Source organism: Bidens hawaiensis, unplaced genomic scaffold (assembly GCF_021521415.1).
Source record: "Bidens hawaiensis isolate Kalapana, Puna unplaced genomic scaffold, B.hawaiensis_p1.1 tig00010256_1, whole genome shotgun sequence".
In the NCBI taxonomy this organism is placed as follows: Eukaryota; Viridiplantae; Streptophyta; class Magnoliopsida; order Asterales; family Asteraceae; genus Bidens; species Bidens hawaiensis.
Genome location: NW_027491777.1, coordinates 371,248 through 383,967, shown reverse-complemented (window position 1 = coordinate 383,967; position 12,720 = coordinate 371,248). Strand labels below are relative to the sequence as shown.

The 12,720-nt window shown below is 43.1% G+C and overlaps 1 protein-coding gene across 1 annotated transcript in view; it reads left to right on the top strand.

The window, feature by feature from the left end:
• LOC143534673 (uncharacterized) overlaps window positions 1-12,720 on the top strand; it is a 186,458-nt gene that overhangs the window by 115,566 nt on the left and 58,172 nt on the right. The gene's annotated exons all lie outside the window — the stretch shown is intronic.

The following is a 12,720-nucleotide window of genomic DNA, read 5'->3' as shown; positions in this document are numbered from 1 at the left end:
AAGCTGTCGGTTATGCCACTCAATCTTTTGAAGATGAGGCTATGTATTGGTGGGAGAGTGTGGAGCAGAGGAAGACCCGTGAAGAGATCAAGGCGATGAGTTGGAATGACCTAAAAGACATGGTGATGAAAAGGTTCTGCGCTGATACAGAAGTTGAAAGAGTGGAGATGAAGTTTCTGAATTTGAAAGCGGGAGGGATGACACAACGGGAGTATACTACTGAATTCAACCGCATGTCTAGGTTGGTACCTGACATGGTGAACACCGAAGCTAAAAGGATCAAGTGTTACGTAAGGGGACTTCCACGGAATGTTCGCACTTTGGTTAAGTCTAGTAAGCCCGCAACATTTGACTCGGCCGTGGAATTGGCCGAGATGATTTATGAGGACCTTGCCAACTGTGAAGGGGAGAAGATGGAACCGAAGAAAAAGAACCCAACCCCAGAACTAGAGGAAGCCAATGAGGTGGATCCACGCAAAAAGAAGGCAAGGAAAGAGGGGTTCACTGCTAGTGAAAAATGTGGGAAGAGACACCCCGGATGTGACATCTGCCCCGATCCGACCCGACCCAGGTACCCGTTTCCCTTATCCGATCTCTTTCTTTTATGATTTAATATTTATTTATACTTATATTTTACTTCTAATAATAATAAAATATTTTCCTTCCCGCCTCTTTCTCTCTCTTTCTTTCCGCCTTCCTTTTCTCTTGTCGCCGTCCCGCCCTCCTGTTTAACCCCTCAGCCTTGTTTCCCTCTTTTCTCCCAACTCTCCTTGTCCTTTGTTTCTTCCCGCCTAAGGTTGTCTGCGCAGCTCCACGCGCCAGACTCCTTGCAAGGAAGCCTGCGTGAAGATTGGTTGTTCCAGCGATTCGCGAGACGAACTCTTCTCGCAGCGCGCTAAGAATCGTAGTTCATCCCACGACGCGCGAAGAATTATAGTTCTTCCCGCGGCGCGCTAGGAATTGTAGTTCCTCCCGCGGCGCGCTAAGAAATGTGATTCTTCCCGCGGCGCGCTAAGAAATGTGATTCTTCCCGCGGCGCGCCTTAGCCTTCTCGCGCGCAGCTTTCTCGCGCTAGACTTGTATCTTTTCTTCTGTTTTATCCAGCCTGTTTGCTTTTGTGTTGTCTTATCTTCTGTGCTGTTGACCTGACCTATTTTATGTCTGAAAAGCCACTTTTGGCGCAGCATGCGCACCAACCCCATTGGTTGACAGAAAAAGTGACTGACATTATCTTTTGAGATCTGCTTTTCCCATGCTTGACCAGTACCTTTATCTGACCCTCCCATGCCTGTTTACTGTTACCTGTCAGCTTTTCCTTGTTTCCTGCAGCTGCCATATCTTTTGATATCTTTTGCTTTTGGAATCTTTTGCTTTTTGAGATCTTTTCCCCTTTTCTATGGATTGTGTTCCCTAGGGTTTCCCTATAAATAATAATCTTATTTTTCCTAACACATCACACACAAACACTTAATTTAACCTCCTCCTTGCTCTCTCTGCCGTCTCCTCCCTCTCTGCCTCCGTCTTCCTCCCTGTTCTGCCCTGCTTTTCCGGTAATATATATTATATATAATAATTTACTTATTAATTATGCTAACTTATAATCAAGACTTAAAACAAATCATTAAAACGATAATCTTTAATTATAGGATAACCTTGCTTGTTTAAAGTTGGTTCTTACTTTATCTTACACCGCATCGTTTATCAAGTGAGTAATCTCGTATCTAATCCCTTTTTATTTTTAATGTTTTGGGATGTTCATGTGTTCGTACAAACTTGAGTCTTAAACCTGTTTATGAACTTTAGTCGCGCAGTATCCCATGTGTTGAGGACGTTTACTTGGCTGTTTATTTGTATGTGTGTATCATTAACCGCTTTGTTCGGCCTATTCCGCAGTTTTCATGGATCCATTAGATGAACACGGGAGACCTATCGTTTACGGTTTTCTTTGTTTACACTTGCACAGATGTTTTCTTGTTTTTGTGCTCATTTGGGAGCACGGATTGAACTATGAACTATGAGCTATGATCTATTTAGGCTTGATCACAATCTGATTGCACCCTTGTTAAACACCAGACATACACGTGTTGCGCGCAGATTTATTGTTATCTATTATCTATTAAACTTGATTTCTCACCAACACGCAAGTGTTTGACGTTTTATTTTAACACATGTTCAGGTTTGCTGTAGCTACATTTGGAGCTTGTGGACACGTAGGACGTTTTTACTTTTGGACCTAGATTAAAATGTATCAAGACAAGTTATTGTTGTTCGAATATTTTGCTTATAATATATTGAATTATGTTGCTTTATGTTATGTCTACTTTGCGTGTGCGCGAATGAATGTATTTATTAAATATTGACACCCAAATAGTGTCACGAGTAATGAAACAATATGTGGCGCCCCGATGTATAATCCGCCTTTGGTCGGGGTGTTACAGATTGGTATCAGAGCTCGTTGACTTTAGGATAGGTGGTTAGACGTAACGGCCTAGAATACCTAAGAGTCCCTTCTCGCGCATGAGAGAAATCTCATGTTTGCGCGCTTATTGTTAATTACTCGTTATTTATAAATATGCTTGCGCTGACGCAGTATATGATTTTATGTTTTATTCCGCGATATTTCGATTTTTGTTGAATTTCGATTTTTATTGATTTTTCTTACATATTCGTTTGTTGGGATTTGAAAATCCGAAAAGTCATGGTGATACATGAATAGTTGATTTTCAATTTCCATCTACGATTATGTTCTGAGGTTGGAGACTTGAAAAGTCATGGTGATACATGAATTGTCAACCTCCAATACTCATTTTCTTGTATATTTTATATTGAGGATTGAAAAGTCATGGTGATACATGAATCGTCAATCTCCAATACTCGTTTGCTCGTATATTTTAAATTGAGAATTCGGAAAGTCATGGTGATACATGAATTGTCGATTCTCGATTCGAATTTGTTATCTGTATTATGTTTACATTCAAATTCATGTTTTACTTTAACTGTTGATGGTATCTAACCCCGCGAAACCAAGCTTTATAAGATTATACTTTGCGCTAAGATATTAACTAAAATTAAAACTTTTATAGAATGCCTCCGCTATCTCGCCGTCATCAGAGGAGAGAAGCCTCGCGCAGGCGTAGACAGCAACGTTCCCAGGAAATGGCCGCCGCAATAGCCCAAGCTTTGAGCCAAAACAATACCTCCGGTTACAACATTAAGTCCTTTAACGCGGGTAACCCTCCGAAATTCACAGGGCTTGAAGGAGCCACCGTGATGCTCCAATGGCTCGAGAAGATAGAAAACATTTTCCTCCATACCCAATGCCCTCCTGACAGACGAACCCTATATGCTTCCAGTGTCCTGGAATCTAGAGCGCTTACATGGTGGAATGGAGTAGCTCTTGCGCGTGGCGCAGAAGCTGCTTCCAGCATGCTCTGGGAGGAATTTAAGGATCTCTTGACGCGAGAATTCTGCCCTCCCAACGAAGTTAAGCGCCTGGAGGAAGAATTTTGGAATCTTAAGCAGTACAGTGGCGAAGCGCGCGAGTACGCGACGCGTTTCCATGAACTAAGCCTGCTTGTCCCTCACCTTGTTACCCCTTCCCGCCGAGCCATCGAGAAATTCCTTGGGGGTCTCCCCATGGAAATTCAAGATTCTGTATGGGCCAGAAACCCAGTAACCCTCTCTGACGCCATTGAGTTGGCCGCTGTGCTCAGCGACAACCATGTCAGAGCAGGAACCCTGTTCCTGCGGGGAACTGAAAAAACCAAACTCACCAAGACTGTCCCTGAACCCGCAGAAACCAAACCAGAACCCTCAAACCATAACCAGAAGCGTAGGCGCAGACAAGTTTATGCGCTTACCAACCCGCCCATTGTCCAGCAACCCATCTACCAACCTCCAGTTTACGCGCCTAACCCACTGCCAACCTACCCAACACCTCCTGTAGTCCATAACTATGCCTTAACCAATCCCGCACTTCCTGCCCCGCCACCTAAGAAACCTTACACAGGAACCCAACCCTTTTGCCCAACCTGTAGACTTCACCACCCAACCCAAACTCCGTGTCGACAATGTAGCCGGTGTGGCCGCGTTGGTCACTCTGCCGAGTTCTGTAGAGTCCCTTCCGCCAACCCAATCGCGCCAACACCACCAGTCTACCCGCAGAACCCACAACCAACCTACCAAAACCCACGACCCAGATCGTGCTTCAACTGCGGTGATCCCAGTCATTTCCGGAACGCGTGCCCGAGACTACAAGTGCAAATCACGCAAGCGAATCCGGTGAACCAAATTTCGAACCAAGTGGCGCGCGGACGAGCTTTTAACATAACCGCGCACCAAGCACAAGCGAATAATGACGTAGTTAATGGTACATTTTTGCTTAACGGATTTTATGCTTCTGTACTTTTTGATACTGGCGCCGATCGAAGTTTTATTTCTCGCGCGTTTGACCAGAAGCTTGCGCGACCGCGCAACGATTTAAAAGAAAATTTTTCAGTTGAATTGGCTAATGGCGAAACTGTTTTAATTAACTCAGTGATTAAAGATTGCACGCTTAACCTTAACGAAAACGATTTTCTGATCGACCTCATCCCCATGCCTCTTGGAAGCTTTGATGTTATTATTGGTATGGACTGGCTTACGCATAATCGCGCCGAAGTTATTTGCGCCAAGAAGATGATTCGCATACCTCGAGAAAATGGTGATCTTCATATCTACGGCGAGAAACCGTCTAACGGTCTTAAGCTTATGTCTTGCGCCGAAGCCCAAAGACTCATGCGGAAGAAGTGTATCGCATTCTTAGCCCATGTGGTTAAACCTGATGAAGGAAAGAAGAAGCTTCGCGATATCCCCGTTGTGCGTGACTTCCCTGAAGTTTTTCCTGATGATCTTACTGGTATCCCTCCCGCTCGTGAAGTCGAGTTCCGTATTGATCTTGTCCCTGGTGCTTCCCCCGTAGCCAAATCTCCTTACCGTCTTGCGCCCGCTGAGATGCAAGAATTGGCAAGCCAACTTCAAGAGTTGACTGCTAAAGGATTCATTCGCCCTAGCTCTTCGCCCTGGGGTGCTCCGGTGTTGTTCGTTAAAAAGAAAGATGGATCGTTTCGCATGTGTATTGATTACCGCGAGTTGAACAAACTCACCATTAAGAACCGGTATCCCTTACCGCGCATTGACGACCTCTTTGATCAACTCCAAGGTGCCTCTTGTTTTTCCAAGATTGATCTCCGCTCTGGCTATCACCAGTTGCGCATCCGCGATGAAGATGTTCCGAAGACTGCTTTTCGAACTCGTTATGGCCATTTTGAATTCTTGGTCATGTCCTTCGGTTTAACCAACGCACCCGCCGTTTTCATGGATCTAATGAATCGGGTGTGTAGGCCTTTCTTGGATAAATTCGTGATTGTGTTTATCGATGACGTTCTGATTTATTCTAAGACCAAGGCCGAGCATGAGCAACATCTTCGGTTGGTGTTGCAAAAGCTTAGAGCCGAGCAGCTATTTGCCAAGCTCTCCAAGTGTGAATTTTGGTCGGATGAAGTACAGTTCCTTGGCCATGTTGTTAACAAGATGGGTATCCATGTCGACCCATCCAAAATTGAAGCAATCAAGAACTGGATTACGCCATCCACTCCTACCGAAATCCGTTCCTTTCTGGGCTTAGCTGGTTATTACCGGCGCTTCATTTCAAACTTCTCGAAGATCGCTTTGCCTTTAACAGCTCTAACGCACAAAGGTAAACCGTATATTTGGGGCTCGAAGCAAGAAGAAGCCTTTCTAACGCTCAAGCGTTTGTTGTGTGAAGCTCCTGTTCTTGCGCTACCTGAGGGTAATGAAGATTTTGTCGTGTATTGCGATGCATCCAACCAAGGTCTCGGTTGTGTTCTTATGCAACGAGGCAAGGTTATCGCTTACGCATCAAGGCAACTTAAGGTTCATGAAAAGAATTATACAACTCACGACCTCGAACTAGGTGCAGTTGTTTTTGCCTTGAAGATCTGGAGACACTACCTTTATGGTACTAAGTGTATCCTCTACACTGACCATAAAAGCCTTCAGCATATCTTTGATCAAAAGGAACTCAACATGAGGCAACGCCGATGGAACGAACTCATCAGCGATTACGATTGTGAGATCCGGTATCATCCTGGTAAGGCTAATGTGGTAGCCGATGCGCTCAGCCGAAAACCCTGCCAGCTTAACTGTATCTTGCCGCGCACGCAGCTTCACTTCGCGCCGATCCAAAGCAACCTTGAATCGCGCATTCGTGACGCGCAGCGCGCATCCATCAGTAATGGTAACCTTCGCGCCGAGTTAGCGTGTGGCGCGGAAGCACACTTTGTCCCTAATCTAAGTGGAATTCTCTGCTATCTCAATCGCATCTGGATTCCCTTTGATGAGAATCTTCGCGCTGACATCCTGAGTGAAGCGCACAAATCTCGATATTCCGTTCATCCTGGCGCTGATAAGATGTACAAGGATTTGCGCATTACTTATTGGTGGCCCGGTATGAAAAAGGATATTGCTGTGTTCGTAGCTAGATGCCTGACTTGTTCTAAGGTAAAAGCTGAACACCAACGCCCATCTGGTTTGCTCGAACAACCAGAAATTCCTACGTGGAAATGGGAAGGTATAGCGATGGATTTCATTACCAAGTTACCTTTGACAGCTAGCAAACATGATAGCATTTGGGTAATAGTGGATCGTTTGACTAAGTCTGCTCACTTTCTGCCCATTCGTGAAAACTACCGTGTTGAGCAACTCGCGCAGCTTTATGTCAAGGAAATTGTCTGCCGCCATGGTACTCCTTTGAGCATCATATCCGATCGCGATGGCCGTTTTATATCCCGCTTTTGGAAATCTCTCCAATCTGCGCTAGGAACTCGCTTGGACATGAGTACGGCATATCATCCTCAGACTGACGGTCAGTCTGAGCGAACTATTCAAACTCTTGAGGATATGCTCCGATCTTGTGTTCTTGATTTTGGAGGTAATTGGGATTCACACCTGCCTTTGATCGAGTTCTCTTATAATAACAGCTATCATTCCAGTATTGGTATGGCCCCATTTGAAGCACTTTACGGTCGTAAGTGCCGCTCCCCGATTTGTTGGAGCGAAGTGGGTGAAGCTCAAATCACAGGACCCGAACTTGTTCAAGAGACAACCGATAAAATCGCCAAGATCCGTGATCATCTGCTGACTGCCAGAAGCCGACAGAAGAGTTACGCAGATCGCAGGCGAAAGCCTCTCGAATTTCAAGTTGGTGATCTTGTTCTCCTCAAAGTGTCGCCCTGGAAAGGTGTTGTCCGCTTTGGGAAGAAAGGTAAGCTTGCTCCTCGATATGTTGGACCATTTAAGATTCTCGCGCGTGTGGGAAAAGTTGCCTACAGACTTGACCTGCCGCCCGCGCTCAGCAATGTGCATCCAACGTTCCATGTTTCCAATCTCAAGAAATGTTTAGCTGACGAGAACCTTCACATTCCACTTGATGAAGTTCAAGTTGATGAATCTATGCATTTCGTCGAGAAGCCTGTTGAGATTTTGGATCGCGAGGTTAAGCAAACCAAGCGCAGTCGCATCCCTATCGTGAAAGTTCGCTGGGAGTCCAAGCGCGGAGCCGAGTTTACATGGGAAAGGGAAGATCAAATAAAGATCAAGTACCCGCACCTGTTCTCTGCGCAACCTACTTCGAGATAAATTTCGGGACGAAATTTCTTAAAGTAGGGGAGACTGTGACATCTGCCCCGATCCGACCCGACCCAGGTACCCGTTTCCCTTATCCGATCTCTTTCTTTTATGATTTAATATTTATTTATACTTATATTTTACTTCTAATAATAATAAAATATTTTCCTTCCCGCCTCTTTCTCTCTCTTTCTTTCCGCCTTCCTTTTCTCTTGTCGCCGTCCCGCCCTCCTGTTTAACCCCTCAGCCTTGTTTCCCTCTTTTCTCCCAACTCTCCTTGTCCTTTGTTTCTTCCCGCCTAAGGTTGTCTGCGCAGCTCCACGCGCCAGACTCCTTGCAAGGAAGCCTGCGTGAAGATTGGCTGTTCCAGCGATTCGCGAGACGAACTCTTCTCGCAGCGCGCTAAGAATCGTAGTTCATCCCACGACGCGCGAAGAATTATAGTTCTTCCCGCGGCGCGCTAGGAATTGTAGTTCCTCCCGCGGCGCGCTAGGAATTGTAGTTCCTCCCGCGGCGCGTTAAGAAATGTGATTCTTCCCGCGGCGCGCTAAGAAATGTGATTCTTCCCGCGGCGCGCCTTAGCCTTCTCGCGCGCAGCTTTCTCGCGCTAGACTTGTATCTTTTCTTCTGTTTTATCCAGCCTGTTTGCTTTTGTGTTGTCTTATCTTCTGTGCTGTTGACCTGACCTATTTTATGTCTGAAAAGCCACTTTTGGCGCAGCATGCGCACCAACCCCATTGGTTGACAGAAAAAGTGACTGACATTATCTTTTGAGATCTGCTTTTCCCATGCTTGACCAGTACCTTTATCTGACCCTCCCATGTCTGTTTACTGTTACCTGTCAGCTTTTCCTTGTTTCCTGCAGCTGCCATATCTTTTGATATCTTTTGCTTTTGGAATCTTTTGCTTTTTGAGATCTTTTCCCCTTTTCTATGGATTGTGTTCCCTAGGGTTTCCCTATAAATAATAATCTTATTTTTCCTAACACATCACACACAAACACTTAATTTAACCTCCTCCTTGCTCTCTCTGCCGTCTCCTCCCTCTCTGCCTCCGTCTTCCTCCCTGTTCTGCCCTGCTTTTCCGGTAATATATATTATATATAATAATTTACTTATTAATTATGCTAACTTATAATCAAGACTTAAAACAAATCATTAAAACGATAATCTTTAATTATAGGATAACCTTGCTTGTTTAAAGTTGGTTCTTACTTTATCTTACACCGCATCGTTTATCAAGTGAGTAATCTCGTATCTAATCCCTTTTTATTTTTAATGTTTTGGGATGTTCATGTGTTCGTACAAACTTGAGTCTTAAACCTGTTTATGAACTTTAGTCGCGCAGTATCCCATGTGTTGAGGACGTTTACTTGGCTGTTTATTTGTATGTGTGTATCATTAACCGCTTTGTTCGGCCTATTCCGCAGTTTTCATGGATCCATTAGATGAACACGGGAGACCTATCGTTTACGGTTTTCTTTGTTTACACTTGCACAGATGTTTTCTTGTTTTTGTGCTCATTTGGGAGCACGGATTGAACTATGAACTATGAGCTATGATCTATTTAGGCTTGATCACAATCTGATTGCACCCTTGTTAAACACCAGACATACACGTGTTGCGCGCAGATTTATTGTTATCTATTATCTATTAAACTTGATTTCTCACCAACACGCAAGTGTTTGACGTTTTATTTTAACACATGTTCAGGTTTGCTGTAGCTACATTTGGAGCTTGTGGACACGTAGGACGTTTTTACTTTTGGACCTAGATTAAAATGTATCAAGACAAGTTATTGTTGTTCGAATATTTTGCTTATAATATATTGAATTATGTTGCTTTATGTTATGTCTACTTTGCGTGTGCGCGAATGAATGTATTTATTAAATATTGACACCCAAATAGTGTCACGAGTAATGAAACAATATGTGGCGCCCCGATGTATAATCCGCCTTTGGTCGGGGTGTTACACCGGAGAGTGCAGAAAGGGATTAGGTGTTTGCTACAGGTGTGGAAGAGCAGGACATTCCTCTTGGGAATGTAATGATTACTATAGGTGTCACAACTGTGGAGGACGTGGGCACCTAGCAAGGGATTGTAAGAAGCCAAAGGGTGGACATGAAGGAGAGAAGAGTGCTTGAGGTTTAACAGATTCCTCCGTATGCTTAGAGAAGCCATTCAAGAAGGCTAGATGCTAGCCATAAGTATTAAATCTATGTGTAACTTATTGATGACTCGATGCGTGTTGATTTATGTTGAAATTTAGACTGGTGTTTATTAATTATGGTACGAATTGTCTGAATGCATGTTAGTCATGATAAATTGACGTGTTGTGATAGAGTGTCGACTTAGGCTTTAGCATTAATATGATATAAGACAAAGCCACTTAAAGATCGAAACGAGACTTGGTACATTGAGGGCCTCATGGACAAGCTACCTTAAATAGCTAATACACGTGACCACCATTCGATGACTGCAAAGTCGGAAGTAAGAAGGGTAACTCAGAAAACGAAGGCGATTCAATAAAGCGTGTAAATATAAGAAGTTTTCCTTTTATAGGGAATAAGTTAGGTTTCGGGGACGAAACCTCTTTAAGGAGGGAAGACTTGTAACATCCCGAAATTTCAAGATAATATTAATTATATTACTTAATAATAGAGGGAAAGTTTACTCGGGTTATCTGGAAATAGATAATAGAATAGGAGTTGGTATGGGTCGGGCTAGCGTTGGGTATTGGACGTGGGTTATGGATTTGGATTAATAGAGATGGGTTAAATGAGAATGGGCCTTAGGTCCATGGGATTTCAGGGATATAAATATCCCCTAAACCCCAAAATATCTTTCATATTTCACCAAACTCCCTAACACACACATACCCACTAACTTCGCCTGAACCGGCTGAGCCAAGGGAAGAATCGGGCAGGTCCGAGAGAGAGCGATTAGTTGTGTTAACAAGTTAAACAAGATCCAAACAAACTCAAAAAGGTATGATTCTTGACCTTTAAGGTTTAAAGATCCAAGCTTTTTAGTGTATAAGCGACCGAAGATGGTCGGGAAGCGTAGTGGGTGATATTGAACCATAGCAAGGGTCTTAAAAACGCTCAAAATGCTGGAAAGAAACCGAACAGCGGCTGTCTGGATAGTATAGTGTTCCTTTTATGGAAGGTATAATGTTCCTTTTATGGAAGGTATAGTGTTCCTTTTATGGAAGGTATAATGTTCCTTTTATGGATAGTAAAGTGTTCCTTCTATGGATAGTATAGTGTTCCTCCTATGGAAATTATATATGGTAGGGTAATGGTAATGGTTCTTTTAATAAATATTACGTGACGATCCTCCTATGGATATTTATACAAGGTTAAGGTAGTAATATGTGTCTTCGGATACGGGAAGTAATATATGGGAATAAATTGTATGATACCTGATTAACTAGAACTCACTCAGCGTAGCTGACTTTTAGTATGCACGCAGGTGAGCCGATTACAGAGCTAGCAAGAGGATGACGCATGGCATGGATTGAACGGCTGGCATCTGAAGAAAGAAGTAAAGATGTTTTGAATATAAAGTTTTGTGTTATGGTATAAAAGAAAAGATTTAATGTTTTGTAACAAATGATTGATATTTTATGTTCCGCGAAAAGTTTTAATAAACTCTGATTTGAAGGACTGTGTTTATGAGTAAATCCGACGCTAAAGTAGAGCTACCGGGTTCGGGGCCTTACAGGCGGGGAAATCTGTGCCATTCCGTCATGTTGACCGTTTGTTGACTGACCAAAAAATTATGAAATTACCTTTTTACCCCTGTACATATAATTAATTTAAAACTAATAATTCTATATATTGTTTGGAGTGGGGTTCGAACCCCCGACCTGCTTTTTAACAACCAACAAAAATAACCATTTGTAGTAAGCCAACATTTGTTATACATATACAATATGAAATATATATACATTCTTAACATTAATGTGTGATGTTTGTTTATCATCATCATCATATATATCATCCAAACGAACCCGAAACTAGCAAAACGAACCGTTTTTTATCAAAATTTAAACCCGAAACCACCTAAAGGAACCGTTTTTTGGTTGTTTCGGGTTGTTTTTTAGCTAAAATGGGTCGTTTCGGGTTGTATTTTTAGCTAAAAAACGGTTCATTTAGGTTGTTTCGGGTTTAAAGTTTGTTAAAAAACGGCCTGTTTGGGTTGTTTCGGGTTGTTTTTTAGCTAAAATATAACCCGAAACAACCAAAACGGGCCGTTTTTTAACAAACTTTAAACCCGAAACAAACCAAACGGACCGTTTTTTAGCTAAAATATAAACCAAAACAACCAAAACGGGCCGTTTTTTAACAAACTTTAAACCCAAAACAACCCAAACGGGCCGTTTTTTAACAAACTTTAAACCCGAAACAACCAAAACGGCCTGTTTTTTCGATACAATATAACCCGAAACAACAACAAACCCGAACCCGAACCGCAACACAATGAAGACAAACAATTTTTTTATATATAACACGAACACAAAATACATATATCAAAATACCCGAATTATAAACTTCGGGATTTCACATACATAACATACTAATTAATTTTCACCCGAATTATAAACTTCGGGTTTTCACAAAGGTAGGCGACGGCGAACCGGCCCAAAGTTCCACATCCGGTTGAAATTAATCGTGTTTTGACCCGCAAATTTGGCCAAAACAAGAGCCGATATTTCCCGATTCCAGACCCGGAATCTGAGAGTCACTTCAATTGGCACTCCAAACACGGCCCGATTGAAGCTAATGTTGATGGTGACGGCCATTGTAGCGACGGGAAGCGACGGCGACGGGGAGTCGACGACGACGGGAAGATGGTGGCTACGGTTGATGGTGTCGACGGGGAGAAGTGGCCGGCTATGAGTGGGTTTCTTGGATGATGATGAAGGTAAGTATATATATATATATATATATATATTGAGTATGGAGGAAGGAAGATGATAGGAGTAAGTAAAAGGAAGGTGGGGGGAAATTTGGTGGAGAATGGGGGTAGG